The sequence below is a fragment of the Hordeum vulgare genome, chromosome 2H, assembly GCF_904849725.1.
Source record: "Hordeum vulgare subsp. vulgare chromosome 2H, MorexV3_pseudomolecules_assembly, whole genome shotgun sequence".
Classification (NCBI taxonomy): domain Eukaryota; kingdom Viridiplantae; phylum Streptophyta; class Magnoliopsida; order Poales; family Poaceae; genus Hordeum; species Hordeum vulgare.
Window position 1 is genome coordinate 40,978,747 of NC_058519.1, and position 18,205 is coordinate 40,996,951.

Sequence of the window (18,205 nt, forward strand, 5' to 3'; positions counted from 1 at the left end):
GTCACTGAAGAGCCAGCGAAGCCAATCTGCTTCGACTGTAGCTGTATCTAGTGCTGTGAGTTCTGCTTCCATTGTTGACCTTGTTAAGATCGTTTGCTTGCAAGACGTCCAAGAAACAGCGCCACCTCCATGAGTGAATACATATCCGCTCGTGGCCTTTATCTCATCAGCATCAGAGATCCAGTTTGAATCACTATATCCTTCAACCACCTTTGGATGTCCAGTATAGTGAATTCCATAATTTGCAGTGCCTTTCAAATAACGCAAAACTCTCTCTAGAGCTTTCCAATGCACATCTCCTGGTTTTGAGACAAACCGACTCAGTTTGCTAACAGCAAAAGAGATGTCAGGTCTTGTAGCACTGGCGAAGTACATAAGCGAGCCAATAATCTAAGAATATTTCAATTGGTCTCTAGCAATTCTTCGATTCTTTCGAAGTAGCACACTCGCATCATATGGTGTGGAAGAGGACTTGCAGTCACTATACTCAAAGCGACTCAAGATCTTTTCCACATAGTGAGATTGAAGCAACGTAATCCCACCATCTTCGTCTCTTAACAACTTGATGTTCAGAATGACATCAGCCACTCCTAAATTCTTCATCTCAAAAGAGTGAGATAAGAAATCCTTGACTTCTTTAATAACGTTCAGATTTGTTCCGAAAATCAGTATGTCATCAACATACATGCAAAGGATAACTCCCTCGCCCCAACCATAGCGATAGTACACACATTTATCAACTTCGTTTACAACAAAGCCTGCAGTTGTGAGAGTCCTTTCAAACTTCTTATGCCACTGCTTGGGTGCTTGCTTAAGTCCATATAAAGACTTCAGCAACTTGCATACTTTCCCTTCCTGACCATGTACTACAAACCCATCTGGTTGTTCCATGTAAATTTCCTCATCCAGCTCTCCATTTAGGAAAGCAGTCTTAACATCCATTTGATGAACGAGAAGACAATGTGAGGCGGCTAGTGAAAGTAGTACTCGAATAGTGGTCAGTCGAGCCACGGGTGAGTAAGTATCAAAGAAGTCTTCACCTTCCTTTTGGGTATAACCCTTGGCCACTAGCCGTGCCTTGTACTTTTTGATAGTACCATCATGCCTAAGTTTCTTCTTGAATACCCATTTGCATCCTATAGGTTTGCACCCATAAGGACGATCAGTTATCTCCCAAGCTTCATTTTACAAGATGGAATCCATCTCACTACGGACTGCTTCCTTCCAGTAGTCAGCATCTTCAGACGCATAGGCCTCTGAAATAGAACTGGGAGTATCGTCTATGAGATACACAAGAAAATCATCACCAAAGGACTTTGGAGTCCTCTGTCTCTTGCTCCTGGTAGGAGCTTCATTGTTCTCCTCCACAATATTTTCAAAGTGTTCCATCGAAATGATAGGTTCACTAAGTGTAACTAATTCATGATTGGATGAATTAGGCATCTCCTGATTAGATGAGGTAGCCATATCCTTCATGGGAAAGATATCTTCAAAGAAAGTCGCATCATTCGACTCCATGATTGTACCGACATGTGAAAGGATCGATATGGTTGACTAGAGGGGGGGGGTGAATAGGCAACGACCACTTTTTAATTAATCTTAGCAAGTTAGGGTAAACTACATACGGGTTCACAAATATGACAACAATGGGGTGAACCGTAATGAAGCTAGCAACGATAGCTACTAAGACAAGTAAGGGAAAGATAACAACATAAGCATACACAAAGTAAAGGTTAGAGATAACCACAAGTGGAACCAATGAAGACGAGGATGTGTTACCGAAGTTCCTTCCCTTTGACAGGAAGTACGTCTCCGTTGGAGCAGTGTGGAGGCACAATGCTCCCCAATAAGCCACTAAGGCCACCGTATTCTCCTCACGCCCTCGAACGATGCAAGGTACCGTGATTCCACTATAGGTGCCCTTGAAGGCGGCGACCGAACCTTTACAAACAAGGTTGGGGCAAACTCCACACAAAGCTTGGAGGCTCCCAACAAGACCACGAAGCTTCACCACAATGGAATGTGGCTTCGAGGTGACCTCAACCGTCTAGGATGCTCAAACACCCAAGAGTAACAAGATCCGCAAGGGATTGGTGGGGGAATCAACTTTTCTCTTGGTGGAAGTGTGGATCTAGGCCTTCTCAACCAATCCCTAAAGAATCAACAAGTTTGATTGGCTAGGGAGAGAGATCGAGCACTTTTGAGCTTAGGGAGCAACAATGGAGCTTGGGAGGGGAAGAGATAGAGTTCCACAGCTAGAAGAACCCTTTATATAGTGGGGGGGGGGAATCCAACTGTTTTCCCACTCACAACCCGTGCCCAGCGGTACTACCGCTGGACGCAGCGGTACTACCGCTAGCACTCCAACGGTACTACCGCTAGCACTCCAGCGGTACTACCGCTGGGCCCGTGGTAGTGCATAAGCACTACCATCATCAAGAAAGTCTTCGCAAAAAGGTCCGTCCACGTACAACCGCTAGGCAGGCGGTACTAAGCTCTTGGAGCGGTACTACCACTGACCAGGGGCGGTACTACCGCCAGCGAGCGGTACTACCGCCAGCGAGCGGTACTACCGCTGGATGCAGCGGTACTACCGCTAGGGCCAGTGGTACTACCGCTGGGGGACCCTTTGCAAAGAAGAAGGAAATACTACGGCGGGAGCCACTCCAAAGTTGCCGGCAAGGGGGGAAAATATGTGAAGTGTGCGCGTGCAAGATTGATTCCACCCAAACCTTTCCACTACGGTTCCCCTCTTAATAGTACGGCTTTCCTATGACTCAAATAAAGAGAATCGTAGAGAACACCGTGCTTTTGTTCCATGAAAGAGGGGGCGAGTCGTCTTGTGCCGTTGACATGTGTTATCTAAAATCTTAATACACACGATTAGTCCTTTGCGGTACTGTCATCAATCACCAAAATTACTTAGGCATAAACTATGCCCCAACAACATGCATGTCAGATACCTCAGATTTTACAACCAAGAATCTATATCCAATCCTATGAAAAGCATATCCGAGAAAAACACAATCCACGGTTTTTGGTCCTAGCTTGCGCTTCTTTGGGATTGGTACATTGACTTTTGCCAAACAACCCCAGGTTCGTAGATAAGAGAGTTTTAACCTTTTCTTTTCCCATTCCTCGAATGGAGTTATCTCTTTGTTCTTTGTAGGAACTCGATTCAGGACATGACATGGAGTCAATATCGCCTCCCCCCACCATGCCTTGGAGAGACCCGATGTATCTAACATGGCGTTCATCAAATCAGTTAGAGTATGATTCTTTCTTTCGGCTATTCCATTTGATTGAGGTGAATAGGGAGGCGCCCTCTCATGAATTATACCATGTTCCGCACAAAAAGAATCAAATTCATTTGAGAAATACTCTCCACCACGATCGGACCTAAGCCTCTTGATCTTTCGATCAAGTTGGTTTTCTGCTTCAGCTTTATAGATCTTGAAAAAGTTCAAAGCCTCATCCTTAGACTTCAGAAGATACACTCGGCAGTATCTAGTGGAGTCATCAATTAGTGTCATAAAATATTTCTTTCCACCTTTTGTCAAAATGCCATTCATTTCACATAGATCTGAATGTATGAGCTCTAGTGGTGCAAGATTTCTCGTTTCGGCAGTCGTATGAGACTTACGAGGTTGTTTGACTTGCACACAAACTTGACACTTAGATCCCTTGACTGTGTTAAAGCTAGGGATTAAGTTCAATTTGACTAGTCGCGACATGCAACCAAAATTAACATGACAAAGACGTGAATGCCACACATTTGATTCACTATTGTTGTAAACATGATTAGCAACTTTATTGCAAATGTTTGACAAGGATAAACGAACAGGCCTTCTAACTCGTAGCCTTTACCAACAAAAATTCCATACTTGGATATTACAAATTTATTAGACTCAAAGACAAGCTTGTAGCCATCTCTACACAAAAGAGATCCCCTAAAAGATTTTTATTCACGGAGGGGACATAATGTACGTTCTTCAGCCGCACGATCTTTCCCGAAGTAAACTTCAGATCGACCGTGCCAACACCACGAACAGAAGCACGTGAACCGTTGCCCATCAGGACGGTGGAAGTCCCTGCGGACTGATAAGATGAAAACATGGAAATATCACCGCATATATGCACATTAGCACCCGTGTCAATTAACCAATCAGGAAAATGACATACTGAAAGAATAGTGGGTAATATACCATACCCAACATCCTCCACTTTAGTGTCAGCAATGACGACATTAGTAGACTTGCCGCCTTTTTCCATATTGACGCTTGTCATAACGATTAGGGCAGTTAGGTGCCCAATGACCAGGATCCGCACACATGACAAACACCTTTCCTCTTGTCATTTTTCTTCTTGAAGTTGGTGTGTTGTGCAGCCTTGTTCTTCCCATCGAACTTTGCTTTACCATCAAACTTTCCCTTGTTCTTGAAATTGTGGGGCTGGAAGTTTTTTCTTCTGTACCAGATTGGCACTAGAACCTCCCTCAATAGCTCGAGCATGTGTGTCTTTTGCTCTCGCCTTTTCTTCCACATCAAGAGTACCAATGAGATCCGGAACGAAAAACTCTTGTCTCTTGTGCTTCAGTATAGTAGCAAAGTTCCTCCACGAAGGAGGAAGTTTAGTGATGATGCCTCTGGTAACAAACTTTTCCGGTAGCAAGCAATTGAAGTGCTCAAGTTCTCTTGCAAATGACTGTATTTCGTGAGCTTGCTCAACCACGGAGCGCTCTTCAGTCATCCTGTAGTCATAGAATTGTTCCATGATGTACAGCTCAGTGTCAGCATCCGAGACCCCAAACTTGGTCTCGAGTGCATCCCACATATCTTTTCCATTATCAATTGATGCATAAGCATCAACTATGTTCTCACCAAGAACGCTCAAGAGAGCAGCCTTAAACAAGGTGTCCATTTTCTGAAAAGCTAGCTCATGTTGAGCATCATGATCTCCTTCAGGTTTGCCAAGAGTGGCGTCATAGCAGCTCATGGTTTGAAACCATAGAATAGCTCTCACACGCCATCTCTTGTAGTGAACACCCTCAAACATAGGAGGTCTCATGGAGGCAGCAAAACCACTCGGGGTAAATTGCCTATAATAAGGTTTTTGGATTGTTGGAAATATGAGCAATTTACCAAAGGATTTTATTAAAAGAAAAGCTAGGATAAACCTAACCATCATAACTAAGACGGAAGAAGACATGCAAAATAGAGATGAAAAGACAGAAGACAGGTGCACATATGATCTAGAAAAGAACATATGCATAACCGTTCTATATAGACAAGGTACCATAGGAAGTGATGAACAGATACGGTACATATCTAGAAGAGATAGTATAGAAAAAGGTTGCGATAGAAACTGAAAGAAGAAGAACATGAGTACGTACTGAGTTGCAACAGCGGGATTGGTGTTGGCGTTGTCGTTGGCCATGTTACCACAGAGGTGGTCGACGTCAGGGAAGTAGTCGTCGTCCGGGAAGAAATCGTCGGTGTCCGTGATGGAAGCCAGTAGTCGCGCTGAGCGCTCCCCAAAAACCTTATCGCCCTTCTCCCGTACAAGACTCGAAGAGACGGAGTTTCGGAGGCCTACTGTCCTGACGAACGGTGCACGCCGCAAGACGGGATGAGGAAGAACGTAGCAGCAGCACAGAGAAAGGAACCGGTGGCGAGAGGAACTTCTGATGCGTTCTTCTGGAGAGGAGCGACCTCTCTTTTATAGGTGCAGGAGAAGGAGGCGAGAGGCCAGCGACAGGAGCTGAAGAGAACACGGGATATGAAACGAACAGATTGCAGCGATGAAACTGCAACGTTCGCTTTCAATATCCACTAGCAAACACGTTCACCTTCTCTGAGTGGACTTTCGTATACCAGTCGTGCGTGGCAAAAATTTAGTTCGGCTCGGCTCATTCCCGCAACCCGCGGCGCGTCGTGACGAGGCGGGCGGCGGAGGAGGAGCGCGTGTGTATGTCTCTCTTGTTCTCAAGCTCATACATGTGTGGAAACATTCTCCCTTATAAGGAGGTCCAACTCTCACTAAACTAGCAATGTGGGACTAAAAATTTCCACCTCTTGCCTTGCACAAATGGGCTGCGTGGGCCTCTAGGGTTTATTAGGAATTATATATTGGGCTGGCCCAAACAATTGAATAAAATTCCAGCATCATCTACCTCCTCCGCCTCATCTTCACCACTGTGGTCATCAACGCCACCCTCCAATTTATTGTATTCGAAACCAGCTATTGGGGCTTGATCGATGTTGACTGTGTTGGTGGCCAACAAGTTCACAAACTCAGCAGCGGTATTGTTCGAACCAGCGCTACATTGAGTGAAAGCACATCACGACCTACCACAATGATGAAAAATCGAAGCAAAAAGTAAGTGAGCCAAGATGCATACCTTCCGGCCATTTGATCGAACACCTCGCCTGCGGTGGAAGCAACGTCGTAGAAAGGCACCATCGGGGAACGTCTCGTCGGGGCGGATGGAGTGGCCGTAGGTTTCTTCGTAGGAACCTTCTTCCGCTTCATGTCTGAAACCTTACTCATCTTCCCCGCCGGCGGGCGGGCAGATCGTGCAGCAGCGACGATGACCGGCGCGCCTTCCCTTCCGTCTGGGCCAATTGGAATGCCGCTCTGCACGACAACGTTGGCTTGCCGCTTGCGAGCTGGCGCGTTGGTGACTAGGGCGACTGCGGGGGCGACATGGTCAGCGACGAGATCCGCACGATGGATTGCGCGTGTGTGACCTCCACGTTGACGAGATCCGCCGGCTAGAAGGCTTCCATGGCAGGGAAGAATGTCCGGAGCATGCGATGGGCGGGGCAACGGCTGCCGAGGAGGGGAGAGCGGGGAACGGCCACGCGGAATTTCCCTCGCGTCAAATCTCGTTGCGGATAAGGGGCGAGCTCGGGTCGGCCTCTCATCCCGTGAAACTGAAGATTGATGGCGAACTTTTGTCGCACCCCGTAAAATAATTTACGGACCGGACGCGTTTACGGTGCAACATTTTTTGTCCCGACCTCTATTTTGACAGTTATTTTGCGAGTCAAAGCATTATACGAATATGCTAGAGATGTTCTTATCTGGTGCCGAAAATGCCTACTTTCCAGCTTTAATCTTCGGTGGCACGCCAATTTTCGCAATAAATAACCGCTAGAGTAGTATATCTCATCGATAACAGAAAGCAACTACAGTACAACCATATCTCAAAGCACATCCATGATCCATCCGAGTATGACGTTCAAAAGGAAGAATGTGCCAATCGTGCTGCAGATACGCTACAGCGACGCACAGTTTCGTCCAACGTCCCCGCGTCGCAGAGCCCAGGACACGGATACAACTCGTGGACGAGACGCGTGAGCCCGAAACCGTTCGCTTCCGGCGAAAGATTTCTTCTGCTTCGCACCGTATCTCTCCCTGCCCTGCTTTGAGCAAAAGTTTTCGGACATCGCACTGCCCGCGAAGCTGACCACACATTCTTGCCACAATAATGCACCGCTGGTGGTACCACGGTCCTCTCGAGGCCTACTTTGCACCACGCGTCACGTACCTGAAAGCTTTTTGGTTCGTTTTCAGCTTCGTCGAGGCCATGCCGGTCCTGCAAGAGAAGCCAAAGTTTGTGCGCTCCGAGCCGAACCAAACAGGGATAGGTTTGTCCGTGCCGGGTACCGGAAAACGGGTTCTGCGTTGTCCAGACGGCACACCACGTGGTACGCGTTGGGTCAACTGTGTAGTGTACCCCTGCAAGCTCCAATTGGGGAAAGACTTGGACGATTTTACTGGCGATTGCAACCTCCGGTCTAGCTGCCTTTGTTCCGTGAAACGGGTTTCGTTAAATCAGACGTGCTTGCTCAATTTAGCTGCCTTTGTTTGATCGCTAATTCGCTGTAGTAGGCAACGATTGGGTTACAGTTGTTGTTGGTAAGAATTAGACGGGCTTATTAAAAATGTACATAGCTGTTCTTGTCAGCTAGCTAGACCGTGGGTTACCCTTGGCTTGTTATCAGTGAGAATTATAGAACAGGCTTATCAAAAATTAGGCCTGTTTAGTTTCAAATAAGTCACCAACTTATAAGTTGAAAAGTGTAAAAAATGACTTATTTTGTCAAATAGACCCGACTTATAAATCACCCCAACTTATAAGTCATAAGACCCTGTTTGGTTCCAATAAGTCAGGTGACTTATAAGTCAGGTGACTTAAAACCAGTGACTTATAAGTCACGGCTGTTTGGTTGTCACGTGACTTATAAGTCACCTGACCACACCTTTCCATCCTGTTTTTTTTCGCCATTCTTCGCTTCCAGCCGTGGCCACCACATGCTTGCCGCTGCGTCGACGGGGAGGGGCCTCCTGGGACTGCAGAACGCCGACAGGGCAGGAAACGCCGCCGCCTCGGGCCTCCAGTCGCCGCGCCCAGGGCTCCAGTCGCCGGGCGGCGAAGCTCCTACCGGCCATGGTGGAGACCGGGCGGCGAGCGGAGGAGGCGAGCGGATCCAGGCGGAGGCGAGCTGGATCGGAAGGATACCGGCCGGGGCGAGCTCGCGATGGAGGGCGGCGGCGCCGAGACCTGGGGTGCGCGGTGGGGAGGGATGGGGTGCACGGTGGGCGAGTCCTGCCGGTGGGCGGATCCCGCCGGGGCGAGCTCGCGATGGAGGGCGGCGGCGGCGAGCTCGCGATGGAGGCTGGGGTGCGCGGTGCCTGGGATGCGCGATGGGGAGGCGTGGGGTGCGCGGTGCGTGAGGTGCGCGGTGGTCACGGGTGGGATGGGCTCTGAGCTGGCTGAAAAAGTGGTGGGACCCACCCAAAAGTAAGTGACTTATAAGTTTTAAGTTGGGGTGGAGCAACTTATGACTTATAAGTTGGACCTGTTTGGCAAAATAAGTCACATTTTGCATTTTTTAACTTATAAGTTGGTGACTTATTTGGAACCAAACAGGGCCTAAGTTGCTCCACCCCAACTTAAGACCCTGTTTGGTTCCAATAAGTCAGGTGACTTATAAGTCAGGTGACTTAAAACCAGTGGCTGTTTGGTTGTCACGTGACTTATAAGTCACCTGACCACACCTTTTCATCCTGTTTTTTTTCGCCATTCTTCGCTTCCAGCCGTGGCCACCACATGCTTGCCGCTGCGTCGACGGGAAGGGGCCTCCTGGGACTGCAGAACGCCGACAGGGCAGGAAACGCCGCCGCCTCGGGCCTCCAGTCGCCGCGCCCAGGCATCCAGTCGCCGCGCCCAGTGCTCCAGTCGCCGGGCGGCGAAGCTCCTACCGGCCATGGTGGAGACCGGGCGGCGAGCGGATCCAGGCGGAGGCGAGCTGGATCGGAAGGATTTCGGCCGGGGCGAGCTCGCGATGGAGGGCGGCGGCGGCGAGACCTGGGGTGCGCGGTGGGGAGGGATGGGGTGCGCGGTGGGCGAGTCCTGCCGGTGGGCGGATCCCGCCGGGGCGAGCTCGCGATGGAGGGCGGCGGCGGCGAGCTCGCGATGGAGGCCGGGGTGCGCGGTGCCTGGGATGCGCGATGGGGAGGCGTGGGGTGCGCGGTGCGTGAGGTGCGCGGTGGTCATGGGTGGGATGGGCTGTGAGCTGGCTGAAAAAGTGGTGGGACCCACCCAAAAGTAAGTGACTTATAAGTTTTAAGTTGGGATGGAGCAACTTATGACTTATAAGTTGGGGTGACTTATAAGTTGGACCTGTTAGGCAAAATAAGTCCCTTTTTGCACTTTTTAACTTATAAGTTGATGACTTATTTGGAACCAAACAGGGCCTAAGTTGCTCCACCCCAACTTAAGACCCTGTTTGGTTACAATAAGTCAGGTGACTTAAAACCAGTGACTTATAAGTCACGGCTGTTTGGTTGTCACGTGACTTATAAGTCACCCGACCACACCTTTCCATCCTGTTTTTTCGCCATTCTTCGCTTCCAGCCGTGGCCACCACTTGCTTGCCGCTGCGTCGACGGGAAGGGGCCTCCTGGGACTGCAGAACGCCGACAGGTCAGGAAACGCCGTCGCCTCGGGCCTCCAGTCGCCGCGCCCAGTGCTCCAGTCGCCGGGCGGCGAAGCTCCTACCGGCCATGGTGGAGATCGGGCGGCGAGCGGATCCAAGCGGAGGCGAGCGGATCCAGGCGGAGGCGAGCTGGATCGGAAGGATTCCAGCCGGGGCGAGCTCGCGATGGAGGGCGGCGGCGGCGAGACCTGGGGTGCGCGGTGGGCGGATCCCGCCGGGGCGAGCTCGCGATGGAGGGCGGCGGTGGCGAGCTCGCGATGGAGGCTGGGGTGCGCGGTGCCTGGGATGCGCGATGGGGAGGCGTGGGGTGCGCGGTGCGTGAGGTGCGCGGTGGTCATGGGTGGGATGGGCTGTGAGCTGGCTGAAAAAGTGGTGAGACCCACCCAAAAGTAAGTGACTTATAAGTTTTAAGTTGGGGTGGAGCAACTTATGACTTATAAGTTGGGGTGACTTATAAGTTGAACCTGTTTGGCAAAATAAGTCATTCTTTGCACTTTTTAACTTATAAGTTGGTGACTTATTTGGAACCAAACAGGGCCTAAAACTTATAAGTCACCCACTTTTACATGAAAAGGTGACTTATATTTTACCAACAAGCTAACCAACAAACCATTGGAGATGCCCTTAGACGGGCTTATTAAAAATGTACATAGCTCTTCTTGTCAGCTAGCTAGACCGTGGGTTACCCTTGCCTTGTTATCAGTGAGAATTATAGAACAGGCTTATCAAAAATTAGTTGTTACGCTGCTGGCGACGGGTTGCACTGCACTGCAGTCTGCAGGAGAGATAGTATACGTATGAAAATGCATACCCGCACGGCTAGGTCTGGCGGCCGCCTCACCGCACGGCACGTCTTGCCATGTGCCGACTCCCTTTGCAGTACAGACACGGCAAGCTTGTGCTTGAAATGTGGAAATTATCTGGAATTGACTATTTCCCGGTGTACTCAAAAAAATAGTCATCTCTCGGTCAACAATTATAGCTGTCTAATTGAGATCTTTTCAACCTATTGTACTTGCAGGTATCTCAGTAGTAAGATTCAATGGATCTTGACACATAGCTGAAAATAGTTATTTCGTGTTTTGTCTGAAAAGTATATAGCAAAACCAGAAGTTCCAAAGGAACAGTTCAGCCAAGTTCCTTTTACAATTAAGTTCCCGCAAAAAAAGTTCTACATAGGCCAAGAAGATAAATAACTAGGTAATCCAAATGGATTATTTATTTTTACCAACAACTGATTATGTAGGGCCTGTTTGATTCACTGAATTTCTACAAACCCACAAATAGACGAATACAAGAGAATCGGGCAAGATGACATACTGAATACTAGTATCAACATCGTTCCAAATTATTATTTTCAAATTTATCTGGATATTGATGTATTTAACATTAAAACATGTCTTGATACATCTGTATCTTGACATATCTAACACAAATGATCTGGATGGAAAGAGTACATGATTGTATTTCCTTGATTGAGCATGGTCAAAGAATGTTTGTGATGAGGTTGGGTGGATGGAAATTTTCTACGTAAACTATTACAAACAAATGAATTGTGAAAAAAGAAATTCAAAATCCTGTGAATAAAAAACAAGCCACAAAGGAAAAATCCATAAGGATTAAAATCCATTAAAATACCTTGGAAATCATCTTCATCAAAGAGCAGCTTATGAGTTTTGCTGTACATATGTGTAAATTCATCGATCCATGAGTTTGATGTCAGAGTTGTGACAATATGACATGCCATACAACAATTTGAGGCAATACCTATGGAAAAGAACGTATTTTGTAAAGTGAAATAACCCAATAATTTGAAGGGATTTTTTAGCTAACACTCTCACTAATTTCTTGGCTAAACATTTGGTTCACGATTGTGCGAGTAGTTCATATGTACCGTCATTCATAATTCGCCATGTTTATCTCATTCAACAACCACATCACTATGAGGGGGAGGGGGGCAACCTTAGTCGCCGCCCCACCTCCTCCCACCCTGACCCCTTTCTCACCGCAAAACGATGTCATTGGGCAAAGATCGCTTGGTAGATGATGCCGACAGGGTTGTTTGCCTATCCTGCGAGGAGACCTTTGGTTAGAGCAACGTGACGGCGGCCTAGGTTCTCAAGGCGCCGGCCATGCTACAACGGCTCCGGGGGCAGCAAGATGATTCAATTGAGGTACCCTTCGGCTGTGGATCAGGGCCTCGTCATGGGTAGGCCTTTCATATATTCCTCTGCGGGAAACGGCTACATGCTTAGTGCCCCTCTAGGTCACGGATCCGACTTCGTAGGCACCACACTAGCAGATCGTAGTAGGAAAAGGTCTTCGTTAGCGCTTTGACTTTGTTTGTTGCCGTTGGCAGCCGTGGAGCAATCCTTCATTGGTGTCAGTCATTCGGTAGCTCTATGCGGCAATCGTGGTCTTCATGTAGGTATATCGGGAACAACTCGATGTTGCCCATTGTCATTCTTCGAACAGTAAAGATTCGTGTTGTGAGGCAAGGACCGCAACCGGTTATTGCTCTAGGCAAAGCGGGTGCACGTTTGCGAGGAGTTCTGATGGTGGCTTACTTAGGAGGTCTTGCTGGTAAGCGGAGTTCTAGATGGCTATTCTAGAACATCTACCTTCAAGATGGTGACAAAAACTCTGTTACTCATTTGCGAGGAGTACATGTTTCGGGGTGAAAATTTTGTGCTCTTACCTTTAGTGGTTGGACCCATCGGCAACACACTTTCGTCGTTACCTTGTTAAATGTGTTTTCTTTGTGATATTGTAGGTGTTGTTGTGGAAGAATGAAAACTTGACCTTAGATGTTTAGGTCTTGTCTCATCATGGTGTTACCATTGTCATCATCCATTATTACTCTGGTGTTAATAACTTTGGCCGCTTATCTTACTACTCCATTTGTTCTAAAATAAATAACTCAAAAATAACTCTACTTTATACTAAATTAGTTAATGAAAAAATAAATTATTTTTTAATAATTTATTTTAGGACGAAGGGAATAAATGAAACAAAAAATACGGAGCCAACCCGGACCTTTATTTGCATGACTGCACCCAATTTTGGCCGGCTATGCATCATTTTCACCGATGTTTCGTGGAAGTTTCCGCGGACGTTACATCAACAATTCCACCATCCCACCATGACAATCAACTCCTAAATAAGTCTCTTCTCTTTGGGCCTCACAAAACATCCCCATTTTTTCAACATCCATTAACCACCGCGCCATGAAATCAGCTGCCATCACAGCTGGAAAATGACATCAAAGGGAACACTGGAATTAACTGTCCATTTCACATCGTTTTCTACGGGACGTCCTTGTCACAGGTAAAGGTGGAAAGCTTATTTTTCTTACGAAATGAAAAGCATTATTGTTTCACACGTACATATAAGCGTCAAACCAAATACGTCATGACCCAACTCTTTCAACCGTCGTGATCATGCTAGTACGGGAAGGCATCGGAAGCATGCTTTGCTGCTCACTGGAAATATTGCTGCCGTGCACCGCGTCGCACGCGAAGGGCAGCCCTTGGGTGCCGCGCAGAGCCCAGCCGGTCGTGTCCACAGAAAATTCTAAGCTGTTCAGGGCGTTGCTTCCCATGCATAATCGGGCTATTTTATGTGCAGGCGGAGGTTCCGGGAAAAGATCGGGAGCAACGGCAAATTAGCAGTCGCATGCACCGGCACCGGCCGCACGTCCCGCTATAGAAAATGTTGCATCGACGTACGTGCCGGCACGTGTGTGTGTGTCCAGTGAAAGATCCGGCTCTGTTTCTAATTGTGGCGAGGTCGGTAGTTGACGAAACTGGAGCGGGACAGACGGCCGGCGACCAATTGCATTCTGCGGGAAAATCGTTGCCGCCGGCCGGCGTCCGTCACCCAGCGTTGTGTTTTCAGCCGCGTGCCTAGTCGTAGACACCGGAGGCTGCATGTGGGTCATACATGATACACCGGCAGTGTGAAACTTTGGACGCCGTGGCTGGCATATACCCCATTTCATCCACGGCTGCTGCATGTGCATGCCCGGTCCCTTGTTTCTCTGGCTCTCGTCGACCGGAAATATTCCACCGACGATCGTAAGAGCAACTGTAAAACGGTCAGCCCATAAAAAATCCAATGACTATACGGGTTTGGACTCTTTTTCCTGTCAGACACTGCAAACGCGGTCCGATCCGTAATTGTTTTACAATGACCCGTAAACGCGACCGCTCGACCGGTATAACTGTGGGTTCGACCGCTGCATGCGGGTTGAAACCCTATCCCTTCGCCGCCGCGAAACCCCCCCCCCCCCCGGGTGAGCTCCATTTTGCGTAGTGCGGTAGGACAGGTAGTAGCTCCGGTGAGCTTCGATGAGCTCGAGCAGGTGATGCCCCCCTCTAGTACTGAATGTTTATTTTTCAAACTATTCAGTTTCACTATGCGGATTCTGTTCTGCAGCACAACTTTTCGTCCCGTAAAATCCCACTTCATCGAACTGCAAAACGTGTTTGCAGGTCGTGACTATACAATGTCCGCTAGAGTTGCTCTAAATTCGCGCGTCGATCTACTGACTTGGTTGCAGCTGGATTGTGGCCGTGCGATCGAACTAACGCGTGCACGAGGCATAGATCACTCACTGGTTGGTACGCTATTGTCTCCCTGCTCTAGGGTATTTTAGTCGAGGGGACGAAGACGATCTGGGGCACCACCGCGGTGCTAGAGATTGATTTTTCATTAATTATTTAGTATGGAATAAATGGCAGCAGCATGGACTTTTTTGGACACACACATTGCTTATGGTTTCAATCTTTTTGGAAGAGTTATTTTTCGGCTGTATTTCAAAGAGCTGTGGACGAACTATTGTTGCCTTGTACAGTTTGTATTTGGAGTAATGCTAGATGTATTCCAGGTCCAAGTTATGTAGATGTTTAACGGGATTTCTGATTTAGAGGATTATGATTGAAAGTGAGGGGGTAAAGGGGCCATCCTTACTTAAATTTCGAGGAAAGGTGACACATGTGATAAGCAATACAAACAATTTGAAAAGTGTAGGATTATAATTGTATTTGATGCACATACGGTATGACTACTACTACCGTGTGATGTATGTTGCTGTTTAGATTAAAGGTGATGAGTTTGGATGGTCGAGCTAGTGGTTGGGAAGGAATTCATGGTCAAGTCCGAGAAGTAGAATTTACTACTCCCTCCATCACAGTTTATAAGGCTTGCACGTATACCTAGGTCGTCAATTTGACTTATATAAAATATATTGTTTAACATAAAAATTATATCATTAGAAAATAGAACATCTAAAGTTTCTAGTGATATATTTTTTGTAATATATGCCTCTTATTAAGTCGATCAAATTGACGATCTAGATAAACGTACCGGACTTATAAACTGAAACGGAGGGAGTAGTACTTAGTAAGTGCATTTACAGCCGGACCCTTTAAATGATTCTTCATACATTAGCGGACATGTCCGGTCAGTGACAGTACATGAGAGAGAAGGAAAAAAGTAACTCAATTGAACCCCTCGTATTGTTTCGGGTTATCCGCGAACCCTCATATCCATCTCAAATATGGAAAGGATATAAGGGCTTGCGGACGCGTTCGTGCTTGTCCTGTCAGTGAGCTACATAGGACGCGACCGCATCCCGAACTATTTTTTCTTTTATTTATTCTTTTCTTCTTCTCTCTTCTACTCCATCAATCATGGACAAATGACCGGACATATGAGGAAAAAAAATAAGGTGTGTAACCGCGTGGACGGACAAATAAGGAACATGTCCGATCACTGACCGTGCGCGTCCGCGGTCGTTTAGAGCATCTCCAACGGGCCGACCCAAACAGACGGCGATTTTGTCTGTCTTTTGTCCGTTTGGGTCGACCAGGCGGACACGAACGTCCGCTTCGACGTTTGGGTCGGCGCATGCGTCCAACGCTGGCTTGACCCATTTTTGTCGGCGTGCACCAAGCATGCATAATTAAACATTAAAAAAGCCGATCACGAAGGCCGACGACAGTCCACGCGTTACATTATTAATGAAAAATAAGAAGAAAAAAAACCTAGGCGTCCTCGGCAGCGGCGTCGAGGTCGGGCTGTGCCGGAGCGGGGGCGGGTTGTGCCGGCGCGGGGACGAAGTCGGGTTGTGCCGGGGCAGTAGGCTCTGCCGGCGCGGGTAGCGCTGGTGTTGGCGGTGGTGCAGCACGGACACGCTCGCACGCCTGATGCATCGCCATCTGAGCTTCAAGGTAGGCGGCCTCCTCTGCAAGAAGCGCGCGGGGGTGGACGACGAGGGTGTTTTGGAAGAAGTCGGGCGTAGCACGGGCGCACTGGTGCGTGATGTCTACTATGCAACCTTCTCCTTGTAGACGTTGTTGGGCCTCCAAGCACAGAGGTTTGTTGGACAGTAGCAATTTTCCCTCAAGCGGGTGACCTAAGGTTTATCAATCCGCGACAGGCGTAGGATGAAGATGATCTCTCTCAAGCAACCCTGCAACCAAATAACAAAGAGTCTCTTGTGTCCCCAACATACTCAATACAATGGTAAGTTGTATAGGTGCACTAGTTCGGCGAAGAGATGGTGATACGAGTGCAATATGAATGGTAGATATAGGTTTTTGGAATCTGAAATTACAAAAACAGCAAGATAACAAAAGGTAAAAGTGAGCACGAACGGTATTGCAATGCGTGAAAACAAGGCCTAGGGTTCATACTTTCACTAGTGAAGTTCTCTCAACAATGATAACATAATTGGATCATATAACTAGCCCTCAACATGCAACAAAGAGTCACTCCAAAGTCAGTAATAGCAGAGAACAGACGAAGAGATTATTGTCGAGTACGAAACCATCACAAAGTTATTCTTTCTGATCGATCTATTCAAGAGTCCGTAGTAAAATAACACGAAGCTATTCTTTCCATTCAATCTTTCATAGAGTTCGTACTAGAATAACACCTTAAGATACATATCAACCAAGACCCTAATGTCACCTAGATACTCCATTGTCACCTCAAGTATCCGTGGGCATGATTATACGATATGCATCATATAATCTTAGAATCATCTATTCAACCAACACATAGAACTTCAAAAACTGCCCCAAAGTTTCTACCGGAGAGTCAAAACGTGTGCCAACCCCTACGCATAGGTTCCCAATGTCAAGAACCCGCAAGTAGATCACCAAAACATACATCGAGTACTCACATGAATCAAACGTGTGCCAACCCATATGCATAGGTTCCCAATGTCACAAACCCGCAAGTTGATCACCGCAGATAGACACGTGCAAGACATACATCAAGTGTTCTCAAAAACTCAATCCGATAAGATAACTTCAAAGGGGAAACTCAATTCATTAAAAGAAGGGAGAGGGGGAAGACCATCATAAGATCCAACTATAGTAGCAAAGCCCACGGTACATCGAGATCAAGACATCTCAAGAACACGAGACAGAGAGATCAAACACATAGCTATTGGTACATACCCTCAGCCCCGAGGGAGAACTACTCCCTCCTCGTCATGGAGATCGTCGGGATGATGAAGATGGCCACGGAGATGGGTACCCCCTCCGGCAGGGTGCCGGAACGGGCTCCAGATTGGTTTTTTGTGGCTACAGAGGCTTGCGGCGGCGGAACTACCGATCTAGGTTTCTTTCTGGGGATTTCTGAATTTATAGGAATTTATGACGGTGGAATTGCGTCAGTTGGGCCAACGAGGAGGTCACAAGCCTGCACGGTGCGGCCTGGGGAGGTAGCCGCGGCGTTAGGGCTTGTGACTCCCTCGTGGCTCTTCTGGCCTTCTTCCAAAGCTTCGGTGGTCTCTTTTGGTCAAAAAAAATCATCGTAAAGTTTCATTCCATTTGGACTCCGTCTAAAAAATGGTCAAAAACACGGAAAAAACAGAAACGGTCACTTGGCACTGAGTTAATAGGTTAGTCCCAAAAAAGATATAAAATAGCATATTCATGCATATAAAACATCCAAAGTTGACAAGATAATAGCATGAAACCATCAAAAATTATAGATACGTTGGAGACGTATCAGTGCGCCTGGTGCTTGGCCCTCTTAGCCTGCAGGTAGGCGACCTCGTGTGGCAACATCGCACGGGCATAGATGACGAGGTTGTCGCCGTTGTCCCTGGCTGCTGGGTCGTCGACGAGGGAACAAAGAGGTGGTGAGATGTGGGCGGGCGGGATTCTAGAAGCAGATGGCGG